The following is a 23,209-nucleotide window of genomic DNA, read 5'->3' as shown; positions in this document are numbered from 1 at the left end:
TTCATGGGCTCTTTGGTGTCATACAACATTATGTGAGATGCTGTTCCAGTGTATCAGACATTCTGTAAGCTCTCAGAAAGTGGTGTTCCTTGAGGCCTTGTAGTCAGACAAATTCATGCATGGAATATTTGTTAATTCTAGTCAGCTTCCCCTATCAGAGTGGAAGGGTTATAAGGTAATCAGTTTTCCATCAAGGTCTGGTTGCTTTCCTGGAAGGATGGGGCCACGTAAGGTGCCCAGTGTTGGTCTCTATTGATGGTAGGTTGATGTTTGGCAGTAGCCGTAGTGAGGTTGGCCTGGCTGTGGGCTCATGCACAGCTTCTGTCCCTGCCATTATGGCTACTCTGTTCATGCCAGTATTGGGGTGACTAGTGGTAGAGGCTAGCTGACATCAACTACCTGTGAAATTCTGCCTACTTGATTGTTTGGTGTCCTTTACATGGTGGATGACCTGTGATGGCTGTTAACATGCAGCAAGGTCTTCACACTTCATACACAGTCTCACAGGTTCATCTACCTACCGCCTTCCTAGATCAGTTTGTTCCTAATCTTCCAATCTTTTTCCTTCCAGACCCTTGACCAACTAATCAAGCCAGTCACATCTGCCTATGAGTCACTATGTAGTCTAAATCTAAGGCCATTTTTCTTTGTACACAGTGAAGGACTGGGTGCACCATCCAAAGTCTGGACCTGGGCACCTGGCTGGCTCAGTTGGTGGAGCATGCAACTCTCGATCTCAGGGTTGTAAGGTCAAACCCCACGTTGGATGTAGAGATTACTTAAAAATAAAGTCTTAAAAAATAATAAAGCTCTGCACTGAAGGATTTCCCTTTCACTGTTACCTTTCAGTACCACCACCTTCCCCCACCCCTCACTGAGTGGGGCTATATGCAGCCATGGTCCATTTCACTTCGCACCCACATACTGAGCTGACTCATCTGTGACCCACGCTCAGCCTTTTCCCTTTGTCATCTGCTGACCGTAAATGATTCCCCATGTGGCCATTGGTGTGAACTGAGGGAGAGGTACTGGTGCAAAAGTGGGAAGTGACATGGGAGGCCGAGCCACCTACTCATGCAGCTTACTTATTCTCTCATGCTCTGCCCAGGCTTGATCCTGGATACCACCTCCATCTAATGACGGAGAGCTCTGAACCCAAATGACTTTATGATTTGGTGAGTCTGATACACCCAGCTTGTGATGGAGATCTCTGGCTTCACGGTCACTTAATGTCCCATAATCAAGTGCTCTGTGTCTACCAGGGCTCAGTAGAACACAGGTTGCTGTTTTCTGAATGGGATATACAATCGTCTGTTATAGATGGCTTGACCTTGATCCAGAATATTAGGGATCTACTTTGTGACTCTTTTTGGGACATGCCATACACTCCATACAGTGTCTTTTCCCATCATAGATGCCTGTGATGGATCACTTGCACCTGCTGCTGCTGAAGAGCCCTTTCTTGGTCTGGGCTCTGCTAAGAGCTGACAGTCTTCTTTGTCACTAAGTAAATGGGTTGCCACAATGTCTTCAAGTATGGAAAATGTTATCTCCAGAACCTGACAATGTCTATGTCAGATTGTGGCAGGCAGCCCCTAAGGTGGTCCCCAATGACCCCTGCCTCTGGCACTACACCCACTCATGTATTCTCTCCTTGAGTGTGGACTGGACCTAGTGGTTTGCTGCATAGAAAAATGGCAGATGGGATGGGATGGCACATCCGAGATTGGGGCACAAAAAGGCTATGACTTCTGTCTTGGGAGACTCCCTGGGGCCCTCCCACTCTCATTCCCTGCCTTCCTCCTTCCCTTCTATCACCAGCTGCTATGTTGAGAGGATAATCAGGACACAGGGAGAGAGGTACAAAGGCCTACCAGCAATTGCAGGGATGAGCTTGGAAAAGGATCTTCTAAGGCCTGCAAAAGTCATGAGAATGAGCTTGGGCAGATGCTCCAGTCTTAGCTAAACCTCGAGATGACTACAGTCCTGACCAGTCTTGCCTGCAGCCTCATGAGAATCCCAGGGTCCCATTCTTTCTAATCAGGCTATCCACCTTGGCATAGCAGAGTTTCTGGAGTTGAGAATTCAATCTTCTTTGGAGTCCTGTTCTTCTTATAATTAAGTACTGGGCTTGATCCTTCATTTTCTCTGCCCTCCAGTGCAGGAGATGAGAGTCTCTCTATATGCTGTCAAAGATGGCTTCAAGCTCTTACTCTCTGCCTTATATTGGTGATTAATCATTCTGGGCCTTTTAGCGTTTTTCATCAATGAATCAATCCCCTGCCACCCCTAGCAACAGCCATCTCATTCTACAGTCTTTACCAATAGTACTTACCAGAACCTCTGAAATGCTTGATATGCTGCATCCCACGGCATCGGTGTCCACCTGTGTCCCATCCCAGGTCACTGCCAGTGAAAGTTCTAGCAATTGCACTCTAGCCACCTGCCAGGTTTCTCAGTGTTCCACCTGCCATCAGTAATGGGGTCCTCAGAGCCAGTCAGCTAGCAAGCAATTCTGCTCCAAAATCCCAGTTTTGAGGCTGCTTTCCTAGACCAACCACCTGTTGTAGGTCAGGTTTCCTGGGAAACAGACTCTGAAGCGGAGATCTGCATGCAGGCAGTTTATTGAGGGGTAGTCTGGGGAACAACACCTGTGAGGGAAAGGAAAGGGAGCTGGAGTGGGCAGAGAGAGAAGCTGGCCTCTCATGCAGTCACAGCAGGGACGTCAGTGGATTTTATAGGGAGGTCAGAAGCGGGGATGCCCCTTTGGAGTTGCCTAGTCAAGGCAAGGAGACCAGGCTTTTATAACCTCTATTGCCCCATCACTGGAAGCAGACTGCACAAGGGAGGGGACATAATCTTGCACAGTGCAGCTTCTTTTGGTTGAGGTCGGTTCCTGGGAGGGACTCAGTGTGAGCAGTCAGCGGCTATCATTCCTGTAGCTGGGGAGTAAATGTCTCAGTCTTGAAGGGGGATTACTGTGGCACACCACCATATCCATTCCAGAAGGTACGAGGTAAAAGGTAAAGGGTTGCTACCTCCCTTTTACAGATGAGTAAAATTGAGGCACGGAGCAGATATGTAACTTGCCCAGCCAGGAATTAACAGAGCCAGAGCCCATGCTCTTAAACACCATGCTCTATGCCTTTCTAGGAGGAAGGGGAGGGAGAGAATCCTTCCCCCATTCCTGGGATCATGGCCAAGCCAAGCTAGAAATGCAAAATCTGCTTTCGATATTCTCCAATCTCCATTTTGGTGGCTTTCTCTCACTTCTCAGAGTGTCTTTCCCAGACCTTGAAGTCAAGGGAAGAACATTCCAGGCTTGGGAGTGGAGGAAATGGTATTGTCTGGGTGGGTGTAGGTATGACCAATATGGAGGCAATGAATAGGTTGATTTGGCTATTGGAAAAAAAAAAATTTTTTTTTGTACAGGCAAGTAGGGAGAGATAAAGGACTAAAGGCCACCACAGAGGCCTTAACAGTCAAGCTGAGGAATTTGAACATCACTTTGTGAAGTGGCAAGGGAGGGGAGGGTCTGAACAGAGGCGGGTGGGTGGGAATGACATGCAAAGGGTTGTTTGAGGAAGATTTAATGTGTCCCCAGGGCCAAGGATGAACTGGCAGAAACAGAGACTGGAGGGAAATCTGCTAGGAGGCTGTGAAGAGGCCAGAGGAAGCAGAGACAGGGAGGATGGAAAAGAAAGGCAGCGGGATAGGCTTCACGAAGGAAGCATGTCAGGATTCTGAGTGTGTTAGAGGTGATTGTCTTAGAAGATACCAGCAAGGACAGCGGGACTTCAGGCGTGCTAAGCAAAGGGTCCTAGAGCAAAGCTCCAGAAATCTGAAAGCTCTCTGGGTTTTCCATGGTAAAGGCCATAGAAAGTGCTTTCCCACAGTGGAAGTCTGAATATCCACATGACAGCTAACACCAAGAGTACATGAGGCATGCGGGCAGAGGAGAGAGTATTTGTCAGTCTAAGTAAGGATTTTATTTTATTTTATTTTATTTTATTTTATTTTATTTTATTTTATTTTATTTTATTTAACGTTTATTTTTGAGAGAGAGACAGAGCATGAACGGGGGAGGGTCAGAGAGAGAGGGAGACACAGAATCTGAAACAAGCTCCAGGCTCTGAGCGGTCAGCACAGAGCCCGACGCGGGGCTCGAACTCACGGACCGCGAGATCATGACCTGAGCCGAAGTCGGACGCTTAACCGACTGAGCCACCCAGGCGCCCCATAAGGATTTTATTTGACAACCGATGGTGTGCTCGCTGTATGCCAGGCACTGTTCTTTTCAAGAATAGCAGCTCACTTGGAGCCCCTGGGTGGCTCAGTCGGTTAAGCATCCGACTTTAGCTCAGGTCATGATCTCACGGTTTGTGGGTTCGAGCCCCGCGTCAGGCTCTGCGCGGACAGCTCAGAGTCTGGAGCCTGCTTCGGATTCTGTGACTCCCTCTCTCTCCCTGCCCCTCTCCCGCTTGTGCTCGTTCGCCTCCCCCCTTCAAAATAAATAAATAAACATTAAAAAAAAAAAGAATAACATCTCAATCACTTTTGACCATTACAACCCTATGAGGTAGGTGCTATCATCATCTCCATTTTACAGATGAGAAAACTGAGGCATGGAGAGGTTAAGTCATTAGTCCAAGCTTCTCCAGGAAATGGAGGATCTGGGATTCAAACCCAGACGGTGCCTCCGTATTCCATGCTCTTAGCCACTGTGTTCTGCTCATGGCACTTCATGATTAATCATGATAAATCTTAAAGTGGGAATAAAAAAGATAATCGCCAGTTTACTGGTATGTGCAATGAGACTCTTAAAATCCCCGGGATTTCTCATTTTTGTTTTAGAGCTGACTACTTCCCCACTTTGACCTCATCTTACCTTCTCTATCAGATCCTCAATTCATAAATATGTCTTGGGAAGCCATGCCCATTACTAGATCATAGGTAGACAGTGACTCAGGACAGCCCGAAGTGATCTCATACATTGGCAATGACAGAAGCGGTTTAGCATCCTTTGTTTATTTGCGATGGCCATTTATTCTTCACCAGGTGCTTCTTTCATATATACAGCAAACAACTACCCGGTATCTACTCTGCACATACAGTGGGGTTGAAAGTTAGAGATATGGGCATGCATTAAGACATGGCCCCTGACTCTGAGGGACTTGTATCTTCTGTTGCCTCCCTGAGCTCTCCAACCCAGAATTCTAAGAGCAACCAACAGTCAGGGATGCAGAAGAACATTCCGTGGCTGCAGGAAGCAGTGAGGGGTGGAGGTTGGCTGGATGGGTGTAAGGCGACTTGGAGCAGTTACTCTGCAAGGGCGAGTGATGCATGCCAGCGTCTTGTCCTGATCGCCTTCTTTCCAACCTGACCCTCAGATGCTTGTCAGCTATATTCTCACAGTCTTGGAAGAAGCTCAGGGGGCCCATTTTATTGATGTTTTGCTGCATCAATGAAAGAGGCGGCTTGCTCCATGTAGGTGGAATTCTCTGTCCTCCAATTCCATCAATTTCATTTCTACAAAAGATGTTTGATAGATAAAAGAATACATACGGTGTGTACCTAGATACAAAGCATAAGAATAAAATGAACGTTTGTAAACTGCCCAATGTAATAACATTTCCAATTCTGTTAGCTACCTGTGCACTTCTCAGTCCCACCCTCTGCCCCTGCCCTCAGAGGTACCCGCTGTCCTGAATTTTGTGTTTATCATTCCCTTTCTTTTTTAGGATAGTTTCATCACATGTGTGCACCCCTGAACAACGTAGTGTTTAGTTTTGCTTGATTTATTTAGCTTTTAAAAAATGGTTTCATTCGATATAGAGTTGACTGTGATTTGCTTTGTCCACTCCACATTGTATTTCTAAGATTCATCCAAATAGCTCATTTTCACAGCTGTTTATTAATTCATTCAATAAATATTGATTGGGCCCCTGTAATATTCTATTAGGTGAATATATCACTATTTGTTTAGCTTCCTGTTGATGGATGTTTGGGTTGTATTCTTTTTTTTTTTTTTTTTTTTTGGTTTCTATGAATAATACTACTGGGAATATTCTTTCACATAGCTCTGGATACATATGTGCAAGGATTTCTCAAGAGCACTGGTTTTCCAACTGAGATTCATGATCTTTAGTAGGCTGTGAAATCAATTTAATAGATTCAACCAGGATTTTTTTTTAAGTGAAAGAGAGCTATAACTACTTTAGTGCATTTCATGTGAGGTATTGCTTCATGAAGCTTCCGTTTCAGTTATGTTTGTGTGTCCCAGGCTGTGATGTGAAGAATTTTCTTACTGTGGGTTTTTAGAAAAGTTTGGAAGCCTTTACTCCAGGGTGGTGTCTCTTGAACCGTCTATGGGTAAATTGAAATTTTTTTCCCCGTCTGTTACAGACTGGCACTTATGTACAATACCATAACAATACCGTAAACGTGATTACTTGGAAAATGAAATTTTATTATATCCAACAGACATTTTTCAGTAAACATGGTGTGGCAATTATCCACAATAGACAAAAGGTGGAAACAATCCCAAGTGTTCATTGATGGCTGAGTGGATAAATGAAAGGTGTATACATTCAGTGGACTATGGTTCAACCTTAAAAAGGAAGGAAATCCTAACACGTGCTCAAGGATGAACCTTGAAGACATTATGTTAAGTGAAATAATCCAGTCACAAAAGGACAAATACTCTCTGATTCCACTCGGGTGAGGTGCCTAGAGTAGTCAAATTCATAGAGACCATAGTAGGAATGGTTGCTAGGAGCTGAGGAGGCGGGGAGAATGAGGAGTTCTTGTTTAATGGGCATCGAATTGCAGTTCGGGAAGATCAAAAAAGTTTTAGAGATGGATGGTGGTGATGGTTGGACCACACTGTAAATGTGCTTAATGCCACTGAACTATATGTAGCATAAAAACGTTTCAATGGTCAGTTTTTATGTTATGTATATTTTACCGTGATAAAAAAATGTCTGAAAAATCAATACAAGGTGGCAGCATCAGGTTACTATTAAATTTTCTAAATGCTTACTTCCAGTTTTGGTACTTGTCTCACGATGGCTTATAACAGATCTTTTACATACTGACACCGGTTTGTGGACTGCACTTTGAGTGGCAGTGTTCTGGGGTATAAACCTAAGAACGGAGAAACTGAGATGTAGGCGAGGCACATGGTCACCTTTACAAGATAACCACCTTTACAAATTGTTTTCGAAAGAGGGAAATAATTTACACCTCCATCAGCAGGTGTATTAAGAGTTTCCTGTACTCCTCACCCTTACTGATACTTGGTATTGTCAGAATTTTTTTTTTCTTTTCAAATTTCTATTGAAATTCTTGTTAGTTAACATGCAGTGCAGCATTGGTTTCGGGAGTAGAATTCATTGACTCGTCACTTACAGACAACACCCAGTGCTCATCACAAGTGCCCTCCTTAATCCCTATCCCCCATCTAGCCCATCCCCCACCCACCTCCCTCCGTAAACCCTCAGTTTTTTTCTCTATCCTTAAGAGTCTCCCATGGTTTGTTTCCCCCTCTTTTTTTTTTTTTTCTCCAGTATTGTTAGAATTCTTAATGTTTGCCAATCTGGTGAGTGCAAAATAGTATCTCATTTTGGTCTTATTTTGCATTTCCCTGATTATTCATAAATTCAAGCATTTTTTTGTATGTTTATTGACAAGTTGTGTTTTTTTCTTTTCTTCCTGAAATGCTTTGTGCCTTTTGCTGATTTTTATATTGGGTTGTTGGTATTTTTATTATTGAGTTGTAAGCGTTTGTTTAGTCAACACATATTTATCGAGCACCTGCTATGTGCTCTCTTCTATATGCTGGGAACACAACAGTGAACAAAATAGACCAAAATTCCTGGTCTCATTTCAGAATTTATAGTCTGCTGGGGAGAAGGGGAGATAGGCAATCAAATTATTTAGTCACATATATAGTATGTATGGTAATGATAAGTGTTATGGCTAAAAATAAGACAGGAAAGGACAATAGGCAGGGCCAGGGCGGGTGGTGAGCTTGCAATTTTTTAAACAGTGGTCAGGGAAGGTTTTATTAAGAACATGACATTTGAGTAAAGGTTCTGAAAGAGACAAGGAAATGAGCATGCAGACAGCTATAGGAAAAGTTTCTTATAGATTCATTGGTCAGTTGTATGCATTACAGACATCCTCTCCCAGTTTGTGGCTTGCCTTCTCACTTTCTTTAAGCTATATTTTGATGAAAGAAGGTCTTATTTGTAATATGGTCTAAGATATCCGTCTTTTATTTTATGGTTAGTGTATTTTATACCTTGTTATACCTTGTATAAGAAATCCTTCTCTTTCTTGATCTCATAAAGAAACTCTATGTTTTCTTCTAAAAATTTAGGGGCGCCTGGATGGCGCAGTCGGTTAAGCGTCCGACTTCAGCCAGGTCACGATCTCACGGTCCCTGAGTTCGAGCCCCGCGTCAGGCTCTGGGCTGATGGCTCGGAGCCTGGAGCCTGTTTCCGATTCTGTGTCTCCCTCTCTCTCTGCCCCTCCCCCGTTCATGCTCTGTCTCTCTCTGTCCCAAAAAATAAATTTAAAAAAAAAAAAAAAAAACGTTGAAAAAAAAATAAAAATTTAAAAGTGTTGGAGCACCTGGGTGGCTCAGTTGGTTAAGCGTCTGACTCTTGGTTTCGGCTCAGGTCATGATCTCCCGCATGAACTCTTCGTGAGTTCAAGCCCTGTGTCAGGCTCCGCGCTGGCAGCATGGAGCCTGCTTTGGATTCTCTCTCTCTCTCTCTCTCTCTCTCTCTCTCTCTCTCTCTCTGTCCCTCCCCCACTCACACTGTCTCTGTCTCTTTCAAGATAAATAAATTAAAAATTTTTTAGAAGTGTTGCCTTATATGTTTTGCTTTTAATTTACACAGGATTCATTTTTGGATATGGTGTGAGATAGGATCCATTCCCCACCCATGCACCCACGAACAATAAATTGTAGGCACCATTTAATGGATAATTTATCCTTTCTCTGGTGGTCTGCTGTGCCCTCTCTGTCATAAATCAAGCTTCCATATACCTGTAGGTCTGCTTTGGAGTATTTTGTTTAATTGCCTTGAAAAATTTGTCTGTCTTTGTATCTATACCACACTATATTACTTACTATGGCTTTATATTATGTTTTTATATGTAGTAGAAAAGATCCCTCCCTCTTATTCTTTGTTCAAGGATATCTTGACTACTCTTAGCACTCGACCCTTCTATGTAAATTTTAGAATTAGCTTGTCAAGTTACTTGCAAACTTCCTCTTGAGATAAGGACTTGAGATGACTCAACAGATCACTTGAAAGAGAACTGATGTCATTTTCATATTATGACTTTTATCCATGAATATGGCTCATCCCTCCATTTACTTAAGTCTTATCCAATGTCTTTCAATGAAGTTAATTTCTTTTATTTTTGTTTAATTTTTTTTTTTACCATTTCATTTAATTTATTTTTTAAATTTATGTCCAAGTTAGTTAGCATATAGTGCAACAGTGATTTCAGGAGTAGATTCCTTAGTACCTCTTACCCATTTAGCCCATACCCCCTCCCACAATCCCTCCAGTAACTCTCTGTTGTTCTCCATATTTAAGAGTCTCTTATGTTTTGTCCCCCTCCCTGTCTTTATATTATTTTTGCTTCCCTTCCCTTATGTTTATCTGTTTTGTATCTTAAAGTTCTCATATGAGTGAAGTCATATGATATTTGTCTTTGTCTGACTGACTAATTTTGCTTAGCGTAATACCCTCTAGTTATATCCATGTAGTTGCAAATGGCAAGATTTCATTCTTTTTGATTGCCGAGTAATACTCCATTGTATATATATACCATATCTTCTTTATCCATTCATCCATTGATGGACATTTGGGCTCTTTCCATACTTTGGCTATTGTTGATAGTGCCACTATAAACATTGGGGTGCATGTGCCCTGAAGTTAATTTTTTTTATAAAGGTCTTCCATACCTTACATCATGTTTATTTCTAAGTACCTTAATTTTGGTTGCTGTTATAATCAGTATGTTTAAATTTTTTTTAAGTTTATTTATTTATTTTGAGAGAGACAGAGACAGTGAGAGCGGGGGAGGGGAAGAGAAAGAGGGAGACAGAGAATCCCTAGCAGGCTCCGTGCTGCTAGCACAGAAGCTGACATGGGGCTTGAACTCATAAAACCATAAGATCATGACCTGAGCTGAAACCAAGAGTCAGATGCCCAACCGATTGAACAAACCAGGCACCCCTATAGTTAGCATCTTTTGAAACTATGCTTTCTAACTGTTTATTGCTTGCGTTTAGAAATGCAATTGATTTCTGTTATCCACCCACCTTGTTAAACTTTTAAGAATTAATTCCAGCAATTTATCTATAAAGTCTTCTGTGTTTTCTAGTGAACTAGTAAACTTGTAACTATATTATCTATAATAATGTCAGTCTTGTTTTTTCTTTTCTGAAACTTATACATTTTTTTTCTTTTCTTATTGCACTGGATAGGGCCTCAAGTACAATGCTGGAAAGAAGAATTGATGCAGACATTTTTGTCTTGTTCCTGATTTTTAAAGGCCTTCTAACATTTCACCTTGAAGAATGATGTTTGAAGAATGACGTTTGCTGTAATTATTTGGTTAAAAAAAACTCTATCAGGTAGGAAGTTTCATTATGAATTGATGCTGAATTTTAGCAAATGTTTTTTTTTCTACACTTGTTTAGATAATAATAAAATTTCATTCATTATCCATTAATGTGGTGAATTACATTATAGCTTTTCCAATGTTAAATCACTCTTGCATTCTTAGGATCAACCCAGCTTGATCATGATGTATTATATTTTGTACACATTGTTGAACTCAATTTGTAGGATTTTTGCATCTATGTGAATGAATGAAATTGGTCTCTAATTTTCTTGACCAGTTTAATTTTTTTTTTATATTCCTCCAACAGATCTGTCACTGTAGCTAAGTATATCCAAATTAGAAGGCCACCTCATGGCTTTTCTATCCCTAACACCAATGCACTGATGCCTGAGTACCAACAACAGTAAAGGCCAAACACAGGCTCTGGAGGTCAACGGTAGGCTGGAAGAAGGCCTGGCTGGTTGTCAATCCACATCCCCTTTCTCCCATCTTGATTACCAGCCTGTGATCTACCTTGAGGGTGCAGACCACATCTTTTCATCTCTCTATCCCAAGGGTCCAGCACAATGCCTGCAGAGTAGCTGCTCATAAACACTTGTGAAACAGAGTTTACCCAACCCAGTAGTGAGCTCTTCTTGGTTCATTTGACCTGATCTTAAAAACTGTTTCTTCATTGTGGTCTTGAGCCTTTTGGTGCACACATTGCATGCATATTCTCTGTGTCCCAGGACAGACAGTGGTTGGTTTGCAGATAAGAATTGTGTCTACAAGGAATTTCTTTTGACTTCCCAATTTCAGAGCCTGCCCTACCCAGAGCCCAGAGTCCCCTGAGTCTTGTCCCATCTGAGTGTTCATCCACACTCTTCCTCACACGTTGGAAACTCTAAGTAGGCTTCATTCATTAAAGTTTCCAGGTGAGCCATGCTTCTGACCCATACCTTTGCCTGGCATGCCCTCTCTCCAACCCTTCTTCTCATGAGCCCCTTCTCTGTTTTTCACACTGTACTCAATTGTCAAATCCTCTTTCCACTCTCTTCTTCCTGAACCCCTTGCCGTCAGTCTTCCATCCTCTGTGCTCTTCAGATGTTGTATATGCACCTTAAAAATTTTTTTAAGGGGTGCCTGGGTGGCTGAGTTGGTTAAGGGTCTGACTCTTGGTTTTGGCTCAGGTCATGATCTTGCAATTGTGAGACTGAACCCTGTGTGGGGCTTGGTGCTGATAGCATGGAGCTTGCTTGGGATTCTCTCTCTGCCCCTCCCCACTGGGGTTCATTTGCCCCTCCTTCAAAATAAATAAATAAACATTAAAAATATTTACAAAAATTTTAATGTTTATTTTATTTTTGAGAGAGAGAGAGAGACACAGAGCGTGAGCAGGGGAAGGGCAGAGAGAGAGGGAGACACAGAATCTGAAGCAGGCTCCAGGCTCTGAGCTGTCAGCACAGAACCCAACATGGGGCTCCAACTTACGAGCTGGGAGTTCATGACCTGAGCCAAAGTTGGACACTTAACCGACTGAGTCACCCAGGTGCTCCTGAAAAAATATTTTTTTAACCCTGAAATACTTCAGTGTATATTTCTTGAGATCAGGACATTTCTCTTACAGGGCTGCAATACAATTGTCAAAGTCAGGATATTTCACTTGGCTACAAATACATTATCTAATCCACGGTTTATTTAGAAATTGCATCCATTATCCCTTTCTTTAACTTGATTGTAACAATTGTCACATAGTTTTACAGATATTTGTTCACGTTTGTCTGCCTCCTGTGCACTCGCACGCATACAATAACCCTGTGAGTTTGGGCTTCTATCTTTTATCCCAGCTCCAGTAAGGTGCCTTGTAAGTTTTGTTTTCTGTGTGTGTGTGTGTGTGTGTGTGTGTGTGTGTGTGTGTGTGCGCACGCGCATGGGTGTACATGTTTAATTAGTTAACCAAGTTATATGGCTTGTCTTCAGTTCCTCTGGTCTTCCCAGGATGGCCCTCCCTCCTATAGACCTGTGTCTTCTTGTTCTCTCTCTCTTTCTCTCTAAACCCTTCCACTAGCCTTATTTCTGAGCCTTCATTTATACTAACTAGTAAATGACTCATAGTGGCTTGCAGTGTCCCTCTTCCTAGGGGTAGATACTGAGGGATAAAAAAACAAACACTACACCCCTCCTGTCTTCAAGGACCTCCATTTCTTACGTCCTGTGTATTTTTGTTTCTCCTGCAGAGGCCAGTTTGGTCAGTCTGTGCTTGGTGACTGCTGGTTTGATGAATGAATGCAAGCATGCAGAGATGGCCCCTGAGAGCCCAGGTGCAACCACTCTCCAGTCGGGCCAATTGGTCACATAATCAATGGCTGGACACGATGTTTGAAACCAGGGTATTCTATTGCTTTCCTTTAGCTCATTTAAATTAAAACAATTTTTTTTAAATGTTTATTTATTTTTGAGAGACAGAGTGAGCCGGTGGGGTGGCGGGGGGGTGGGGGGTGGGGGGCGGGGAGAGCAGAGGGAGAGACAGAGACAGAGAGAGCACAAGTTGAGGAGGGGCAGAGAGAGAGGGAGACAGAATCCAAAGCAGGCTCCAGGCCCTGAGTTGTCAGCACAGAATCCAACGAGGGGCTCGGACTCACGAAACCCAAGATCATGACCTAAGCCGAAGTTGGACACTTAACTGACTGAGCCACCCAGGCGCCCCCGCTTTGGCTCATTTAAAGTCAACAGGCTGTTCTGAGAAGCATGTCAGACTAAAAATTTGGACTGCCCATTTTATGAGGGAAAAAGAATCACTAAGAGGCCAAGGAGAGAAATTGAAAAAACACTGAAATGCTCCTCATGAGGGTTGTCACTATTTTAAAATGCTCAACTTCTTAGCTGGCCTCATTTGTCCTTTAAGTGCTTGGAGCTCCATGGGGAGAAAATTCACCCAGAATCTGTAGTCAGATTCCCTGCCCTCAGTATGCTCATCACTTATACCAAGTGGCTTGCCCTAGGCCTCTCATTATTCTTTGAGTCTTTCTATCTTCCATTGTTTTTATATTTATTTAGTTGCGCTGTGATGATAAACCTTTGTGGCACATCAGTGATATGCATGACAATGCAAGAAACTTGAAATTAGGTCCCAGAAGGCTTGTAACACAACCTCCACTGGGTTTCTCTGTCTTTCCACCTCTATTGCTTTTTGTCCATCTCCCCTCCCACCCTGGGCTCAGTGCATTCACAAGGAGCTTCCCTTCACCTGCTCTCTTCACATCGCCAAGTTCTAGACTCTCCCCCAAATCCACATTTCAGCCTTTGACCTCCTATACCACCTGTCCTGTTTTCCTCAGTGAGGGATTTCAGGACAAGGACCTGCTCTTCAAAGGTTGGGCCAAATGGTTTGATCCCAGTGGAAAGCAGACAAAGATCTTGGTCTTCTATCCTCTTCTGGGTATCAGGGCCCAGGCATTTCTAAGGCAATTTTAGGGGTTTCTAAACACACACACACACACACACACACACACACACACACACAAAACAAAAACAAAAAAAACCACGCATAGGCAGAAGTTTCCAGAGGCTGCTTGAGGCCAAAAGTCTGCCCGAATCTCACCTTTCTCTGCCTGCAGAGATGGGGAACCCCTTGAGCTGGCCGTTCATCTTGGGACAGCTAGTTTTGGATAAATAAGCCTGGGTCATCTGATCCCCCACAGGTCTCAAGGGGAAAGGCTGTGAGGGCCTGCTCTGTCCCCAAGATCCTTCTGCAGTGGGACTGGTTTCTTGGGGATAATTAGTGCTCCTCTGTCACGGCCCAAATCAAACTGAGCCGGGCTTGTGTTATGACACCTTGTGATATTTGTCGACACTGTTTTCCTCCTCAGATTGTCATCCTATCTTCCTGAGGAGAAGGAGGGGGGGGGGGAACGTGTGGAAGAGGCAGGGAAAAGACTCAGGTCACAGATCATCTTCCCACGGGGCCCAGAATGGGGCTGCTCCCCACTGCGGCTCTTCTGGGCTCTTCTGACATTTTTGCCCAATCTCCTCTGTGTCTCTACCCCCCTGGGGTTCTGGCCGCTTCCCCTTGGGAAGTGATTTTTCACAGTGAGTCCGCTTGTCCCTGACTTTGGGCTTTTAACCCTCTCTTCGTTCCAGCCATTGTTTCGTCTTTAAATGTACATTAAATAGCCTATCTTTCGCTTGGGTTCTTTTCACCTTTCTGGTGTTTGTAGATGGCATGATCGTCCTTGATTTATGAGTTAGCTAAGCTGTATAATTATTTCTTCATCTTTACTCATGGATTCTTCCATCCCTTAATCACTCTTGTTTTTCCCTAGACTGTCACTGTCTTTACATTTGTCTGGTAATGAGGCAGCCTCTGCCGTGTCCAGATCCTGTCCTGAGGACTCGGCGTCTGAAGAGGGCAGTTAATGTGCTCAGGACCCGCCCCTGCCCCTTCGCATTATGAATCAGCTTGTCCCTGACTGTTCAGCACTTAACACTTTCATCATTTCAGCCAGTCGTGTTTATTGAAAGTGCATCGACCACAGAGTACCGTAGTACATTTTTCTCTCTCTCTCTCTCTCTGTTTGTAGACAGAAGGATTGTTTCTGATCTCTGAATGTGTTTGTTTACAGAGGCTTCTGAACAAGGCTGTGCACCTACGTCAATTTTAGATGCTTTTCTGAGTCTGCCATTGCATGAGGGAATGCGGGAACAGACATTGTAAGGGGAAGGAGCCACTCTGGACGGAGTTTCAGGCAGCCTGAGTTCACATCCCACCTTTTCCCCTCCCCCTTCCTAGCTGTGTGGTCTTGGGCAAGTCACTTCACCCGCAAGAGACCTCACTTCCCTGAATCGTCACATGAAAATACCGTCACTCTCACCACAGCGTTGTCACAAGGGGGGATGAATGGCTTGTGTGAGCCCAGCAAGGAGGAGGTACCCAGTTCACATACATCTCCTTCGGTTCATACACCAGGCTGGCTCCTTTTCTAGGAGATTCCCAGACTTTTGTAGCGTGGAGACTAGGAAAATCTCAAAATATATTTTGATGAACCTAAGTTTGCCAACTTTTTATTTTGCCAAGTATAACAGTATATAAAAGAAAAAAAAAGACACAACTAACCTCCATCTATTTTCACTAAGTTTTGTAAAAGAATATTTGAAAACAAAAAATAAAGAGGACATGATTTAAGAGTTAAACATGGAATACATTTAGCGTTACAAAAACTTCTCTGTATTGTTCTTGTTTATCTTACCTCACCAGGGATGCATGAAAACTTGGTTCACAGATCAGTATTTGAGAACTGTTGCATTCATTCGACAGCTCAGAAGGGTTTTCCAGATTAGGGTTTCCTGCCGTGGATACCTCACCCTGAGGTGGGGAAGAGTAGGGGGGAGGATGAGGGAGAAGTGCATTTTTTCATATTAAGTTTAAGGAGCCGCTGAGGTATGGCTGCTGAGTCCAGGGACCTTGGGACAATTAGAGATGCGAGCAGGTGTGAGAAGTTGATGTCACGATATAAAGTTTGTGAGGAGAGCAGAGGCATGGCATTTCATATCTGAGTTCCACGTAAAACAATGGCTGTATCTGCATTTGGGGTTAAAAAAAAACAGATGCAAGTAAACAATGAAAACTTGCCACGTCTGGTGGCTGAAATGTGTTCGTTCGGGCCCATGATGATTTCACTCTGACCTGTTCTAAATCACTTGTGGGTTTTCAGAGACACATCCCCTCAAGTATACTTTAGGGCTGAAACATTCTGTATCTGGTCTAAGTGCAGAGGTGAATTGTTTTTGAGAAGTTTGAGTTAACTCTGCTCAGCTAGTTTTGCTTAGGGGAGTGTGGAAAAATCCTTGTTCCTTTCTAGGAGAAAACACACACACACACACACACACACACACACACACAGATAGACACATCATGTGGGGGTCTTTTAAGGTTGGGCTAGCTCATAGCTGGGTGAGAAACCTTACACAGAAAACCTTAGCGGACAACATTTGAACTTCAGTGATGGATCTGATGTCTGGAAGCAGGCACAGAGCAGGCCCACATCATCTCTGTATCCACAAGGGAGCACGCTGCCCTGTGTTAGGAGCTACTCCTGACCCCTGTGTACTGCTGACTTTGCAGAATGAAAATCATAGCAACTTACCATGTGTTGGGTGCTCTGCAAAGTGCCTTGTTTGGATCATCTTGTTTAACCCTCACTCAACCCTCTAAGCTAAGCATTTTAGAGGACCATTTTACAAGTGAGAAAACTGAGGCTCACAGTGCTGTAGGCAAAGTTGTCCAAAGGTGCACCAGAGCTGATGAGTGGCAGAGCTGGGATAGAAACGCGTGTCTTTGTGACTGGTGTTTCAACCACTAGGATGTTTAGCTCCTAGAATCTTAGGTCTGACGTGAGTGGAAAATGGACTTGAACTGTCCCTTCTGAGATGGCATTTGAGAAAGGAGACATTGCCCCACCACGTACACACATACTCTTTAAACTCTCTGAAGCACTCCTAAAACGTCTAGCATTTCTCCTCTTTCTTTAGAAAGAGGCGCCTGGGGGGCACCTGAGGGGCTCAGTCGGTTGAGTGTCTGACTTCAGCTCAGGTCATGATCTCACGGTTTGTGAGTTTGAGTCCCACATCAGGCTCTGTGCTGATGGCTCGGAGCCTGGAGCCTGCTTCAGATTCTATGTGTGTGTGTCTCTCTCTGCCCCTCTGCTGCTCGCGCTCTGACTCTCTCTCTCTCAAAAATAAATCAACGTTAAAAAAAATTAAAAAAAAAAAAAAGAAAGAGGCGCCTGGGTGGCTCAGTCAGTTAAGCATCTTGATTTCAGCTCAGGTCATGATCCCAGGGTCTTGGGATCAAGCCCCACGTCAGGCTCTGAGGTGAGTGTGAAGCCGCCTTAAGATTCCCTCCCTCCCTCTTCCCTCTCCATCTGCTCCTCCCCCACTTGTGCTGTCTCTCTCTCCCTCTCTCTCTTTGCCCCTCCCCCAGTTGTGCTCACTTGCTCTCTCTCTCTCTCAAAATAAATAAACATTAAAAAATTATTTAAACAAATTTTTTAAAAAAAGGCAATCTAGGAAACTTTCTGGAGAATAATTTAGCAGTTTTATCAAAAGCCTTGAAATGACTATGCTCTTTGACCCAGAAATTGCCCTGCTGGGAACTTATCCAGTAACCAGTATGCTCTGGGCTCTCAGGCCCATGCGTACAAAGCCGCAGTGCTCAAGGTCACTTCCTCCAAGGGATCAGACCAGCCCCACTGGTGTGGCTTTCCTGTTCCCCTCACCCTTCCCTGTCGTCTTCCAGAGAACCCACCTCCAGGTGAAATGACAGCATGGAGCTGTCATGGAAGAGGAGTCCCATGACAACGGGAATTTTTCTGTTCTACCCCTGCTTCATCCCCAGTGACTAACGGCATCTGACTCATGGAAGGCCCTCAACGGAGGTTCACACAGGAATGAGTGAGCTTGGTTGCATAAAAAACCTCAAGTCTCAAAAACTCTGCTTGTCTGGCAGCAGATCTGGTATTTTATAAATGTCCCACTCTCCCACACTAAATAAGATGGTCCTGGTCATCCCTTATCACCATTGCCCTTAGGTGGAGGGGGACACTCAGTCGTGTCCCCGAGACCACAGCCCTCCAATCCAGGTCGTCCGGCAGCCTCCAAGAGCTCCTCCTGCCATGGAACCTGTGCCTGCAGTCCTCCCTCTCCCCCAGTGCTGCCTCCTCTTTGAGGTATCACGTTACTGCTGGTCCTGCCAGGACTGGAGGCTCACCCCTTGGCCAGCAGCCCACCTTAAGTTGCCTTGTGTAAACCTCTGTCCATTTGCATGCACAGCGAGGCAGCCATGCTTTTGCCAAGTTCTGTCAGGGAGTGTTCTGTGCCAAAGGTGCCCGGGCCCCAACACTTTATAGCCCTCTCCCCGCACCCCCACAAGAGACATGTGGCAAAGCATCTCCATCCAGCCTCAGGGCATGCTGGGTACGGGGGTATCCTTTGTGCCTGCAACCTCCTTTTCTCCAAGCCCAGGCCCTGCCGCTGGACCGATTCGGCCTGAGAGATCCCCTCTGTCCTCCAGCAGTAAGTTGAGGAGTGGGGAGGGCACATAGCGGAATCCGAATTAGCAACTGTGGAGAGTGAAAGGGGGGAGTGAGAGAGGCAGCAGAGGCCCCACCCCCTTCCCTGAGGAGGCCCGCCCACAGTGGGCGGATCCCTCCCTGCCTACTCCCTTCTCAGGGTTTTTCCTGCATACTGGACTGAGTTTTGTTGGTTTCTTCTTCTCCTTCTTCTTTTAAATGTTTATTTAAAATGTTTATTTTGAGAGAGAGAGAGACAGAGAGAGAGACAGAGAGGGAGAGCATGAGAGTAGGGGGTGGGAGGGGCCGAGGGAGGGAGAAAGAATTCCCAGCAGGCTCTGCGCTGTCAGCTCAGAGCCCGATGTTGGGCTTGAACCCACAAACGGTGAGATCCTGACCTGAGCGGAAATCAAGAGTGGGACACTTAACCACCTGAGCCACTCAGGTGCCCCAGTTTTCTTTAAATCGACTTTATTGAGGTGTGCTTTACATTCAATAAAATGCACCCATTTCAAGTGCATAGTTCAAAGAGTTCTGACAGATGTATAAACCTGGGTAACCACTACTACATTCAGGATATAGAACATTTCCATCACCCCAAAAAGTTCCCTTGAGCCCCTTTGCAGCCAGTCTCCCCTACCCATCTAACCCTTCCCCGGGACTAGTTAGTTTTCTATTCCTATTTGTTAGTTTTAATTGTTGTAGAATTTTATATATATGGAAACTGTGTTGGATATGCTCTTTTGTATCTGGCTTCTTTTACTTAGCCTATTTCTGAGATGCTTCTATATTGTTACACACATCAGTAGTTCATTTCTTTCCATTGCTGAGTAATATTTCATGATCTGGATTTACCACAATTTGTTTATACATTCATCTGTTGATGGGCACTGAGACTGTCCCAGTTTTTGGCTTTGATAAATAAAGCTATTATGAATATTTGGTGCTAGTGTTTTTGGCGGACATATTTTTATATCTCTTGGGTAAGTATCTGAAAGTAAAAACGCCAGTCATAGGAAAAATGTACATTTAACTTTATAGCAGCTGCCAGACTACTTTCCAGTAGTGGCTATACAGAAGGAGGTTTGGTCAAAATCCTTTCCCTGGCTTTATAGAAGTTCCAGTTCTGGGGTACCTGGGTGGCTCAGTTGGTTGAGCATCCAGCTCTTGATTTCGGCTCAGGTTGTGATCTCATGGTGTGTGGGATCGAGCCCCATGTCGAGATCTGTGCTGTCAGTGCAGAGCCCCCTTGGGCTTCCCTCCCTCTCTCTCTGCCCCTCCCCCCCCCCACATGCATGCATGCATGTGCGCTCCCTCTCTCTCAAAAATAAACTTAAAAAAATATATATCAGTTCTAGTTCCACCTTTTTCTAATTCAAACGAAATCATCAGATAAATATACTCATTTGTATATTTTCAAGGATGTTCATGGCAGTCTTGTTTAGACATTGTTAAAAAAGAAATCCTGGAGGGGTGCCTGGATGGCGCAGTCAGTTAAGCGTCCGACTTCAGCCAGGTCATGATCTTGCGGTCCGTGAGTTCGAGCCCCGCGTCAGGCTCTGGGCTGATGGCTCGGAGCCTGGAGCCTGTTTCCGATTCTGTGTCTCCCTCTCTCTCTGCCCCTCCCCCGTTCATGCTCTGTCTTTCTCTGTCCCAAAAATAAATAAACGTTGAAAAAAAATTTTATAAAAAAAAGAAATCCTGGAAATGATCTAAGTGTCAAAAATTAGTACACAGCTAATTCTGGGACGGGGGCAGGAAATATACAAGGTAAGCTAGGAGCATCTAATAAGTCCAGAAAGTAAGGAAGTGCTCAAAGAAAGAAACAAACAAAGACTATACTCACAGTGCTAGCGGTCTGTCAAAGAGTCACAGGGGCCAAATGAAAGAGCTGCCAAAGGCTAAAAGTGGAACAGTTTGAGGAACAAAATAAAGTAGTATTGGATTATAACCTAAAGTATAAAGTAAATAGCCACCAGTCCATACTGGTATCAATGATTGATAAATAAGTGGAAGAGAAGAGACCGATCTCTCATGAGGAAGAATGTCAAATAATTCATGTAGATCCTTTGTCCCCAAGGAGGGGAAGCAAACTCCTCACTCCAGAAGCATGGGCTTCACATAGTGACTTTCTTCCAAAGAGTACAGCATGGAAACGGGAAAAAAGGGAGTAGCTTTACAGTGGAAAAACATGACAAACACTGCCCGAGCCAGATGATCAAGCTCAACATCAGTAGTGATGAGTCATATGGATAGTATGTACCCTTGATATGAGGTGATGAGAGTGGCAGTTTACTTCCATGATCTTCCTCCCCAAATTATAACCCCAGGCTAATCATGAGAAAAATGTCACATAGGGGCGCCTGGGCAGCTCAGTTGGTTAAGCATCAGACTTCAGTTCAGCTTGTGACATCATGGGTTGTGCGTTCCAGCCCCTCATCGGGCTCTGTGCTGACAGCTCAGGGCCTGGAGCTGTGTCTCCTTCGGATTCTGTGTCTCCCTCTCTCTCTGCCCCTCCTCTGCTCACACTCTGTCTCTCTCAAAAATAAATTTAAAAAAATTTTTTTTTCAAAATAAATTTAAAAAAAAGAAAGAAAAACATCACATAAATCCCAGTTGAGAGGCATTCTACAAAAGACCCGATTAGGACTCCTCAAAACTGTCAAGATCATCAAAAACAAGGAAAGTCTGAGAACTGTCAAGCCAAGAGGAGCCTAAGGAGACGTGGCAAGTAAATGTAATATGATGTCCTGAATGGGATCCTGAAATAGAAAAAGGATATTATGTAAAAACCAAGGAAATTTGAATAGTGTAGACTTTAGTTAATAATGATGTATCAATAGGCGTTAGTTAATTATAAAAAATGCACCATACTAAGGTAAGATGTTAATAATAGGGGAAACTTATTTAGTTGGCATGAGGAATATGGAACTCTCCGTACTATAAACTATATACTCTGCATATTCACAGTGGTCTTGTGAATCTAAAACTGCTTAAAAATAAAAAGTTTTGGGGCACCTGGGTGGCTCAGTCAGTTAAGCATCCGACTTCAGCTCAGGTCACAATCTCACGGTTTGTGAGTTCAAGTTCCACATCGGGCTCTGTGCTGACAGCTCAGAGCGTGGGGCCTGCCTCGGATTCTGTGTCTCCCTCTCTGCCCCTCCCCTGCGTGTGCTGTGTCTCTCTCTCAAAAATAATAAATAAAACATTTAAAAATAAATAAAAAGATAAAAATAAAAATAAAAAGTTTATTTAACTTACCCTGCCCCAAATAGTGGACTACTTAAATAAATTATAGTAGTTTCATAAATTGGAGTATACTACTACAGCCTTTAACGTGGACGCAATAGATAGTTATGTGTGGATATAGAAAGATTTTTTCAAAACGTGTCAGAGCGGAAAAAAGTCAGGAACAGAATAGTATGTATGCCATAATCCCATTCACAAAAATACATACTCATATGGGAACAGGGTAGAGGGCTAAATCGACACATTAAGAGAAGTTATCCCTGGATGGTAGCATTTCAAGTTGTTTTTTATTTTCGCTTACTTGTATTTTCTCATTTATCTATGATGGCTCAATGTAAAATTATGATGTGATAGGCAGAGTTCTAAGATGGCCTCTAATGACCCTTGTATAATTTCTTCCCCTCCAGTGTGGGTGGGACATGTGACTATGATGGCCACCCCTCCTGTGAAAGGTTACATTATATGGCAAAGGTGAGGGGATTTTTGCAGCTGTAATTCAAATCCCTAATCAGGTGGCTTCGAGTTAATCAAAGAGAAGCTCATCCTGGGTGGGCCTGACCTAATCAGCTGAGACCTAGACCGTGCGAGATCAGAGAAGATCCTACTGGTCTTCAAGAAGCAGCTGCAAGGAACTGAATTCTTCCAACGATCACATAAGCTTGGGAGAAGACGCCGAGTTTCAGATAAGACCCCAGCCCCGGCTGCTTTGCAGCCTTTTGAGCCCCTGAGCAAAGAACCCAGCGAAGCCATGGCCAGGCTGCTGACCCACAGAAACTTTGAGACCATAAATGGGTGTTGTTCAAGCCACTAAATTTGTGATAAGTTATCATGCAGCCATAGAAAACCAATAGAGATGCTAACAAGCAACAGAACATGAAGGCAAAGGGCAACTTAGGACAAATAGGATGAGATCGTTTTACTTCCAAACAACCAAAAAATGCCATTCTTATCCAGCTTTTTGGGCCCGTGTGTTGCCCTCTTGCTGCTCAGTTTTCATGGCTCCTGACTCCGAAGTCTTTCAACCAATGTAGGCAAAGTTGTTTGCATTTTATGCCGATGGATTAATCAAACCAAATGTGATGGATAAGAGGACAAATACTCTTAAACTTTATCTAGCTGTCATCCAGTAAACTCAAGTGAACAGGAAATAACTCCGCTGTAAAAGACGAAGGCAAAGATGGCTATTAGAGGGTCTGCTCCTTTCCCCCCAAAATGAACAAAAAAACCTCTATTTTTTTAAATAATATATAATCATTATTTTA

General features: G+C 43.8%; 2 long non-coding RNA genes across 4 annotated transcripts in view; one reads left to right on the top strand and one right to left on the bottom strand.

Moving 5' to 3' along the window:
* Positions 1-18,980, top strand: part of LOC109492130 — a 79,231-nt gene extending 60,251 nt beyond the window's left edge. The window contains exons 3-6 of one of the 3 annotated variants that reach the window (XR_006586588.1): positions 10,514-10,663; positions 11,452-11,567; positions 12,870-13,022; positions 17,927-18,980. This is a non-coding gene — a long non-coding RNA (uncharacterized LOC109492130). Of the gene's footprint in view, positions 1-10,513; positions 10,664-11,451; positions 11,568-12,869; positions 13,023-15,254; positions 15,850-17,926 lie in introns of those variants that run through there. The other 2 variants (XR_006586587.1, XR_006586591.1) reach the window with 2 other exon arrangements.
* On the bottom strand, positions 5,011-16,113 carry LOC109492131. The gene is made up of 2 exons (XR_002145888.3): positions 15,879-16,113; positions 5,011-5,574 (listed from the first exon to the last, which is right to left on the bottom strand). It is a non-coding gene; the product is annotated as an uncharacterized LOC109492131 (long non-coding RNA).
* Positions 18,981-23,209: the final 4,229 nt, after the last annotated feature.

The sequence above is a fragment of the Felis catus genome, chromosome D1 (assembly GCF_018350175.1).
Source record: "Felis catus isolate Fca126 chromosome D1, F.catus_Fca126_mat1.0, whole genome shotgun sequence".
NCBI classification, from domain to species: domain Eukaryota; kingdom Metazoa; phylum Chordata; class Mammalia; order Carnivora; family Felidae; genus Felis; species Felis catus.
This window is presented reverse-complemented; position numbering and strand designations above follow the sequence as displayed.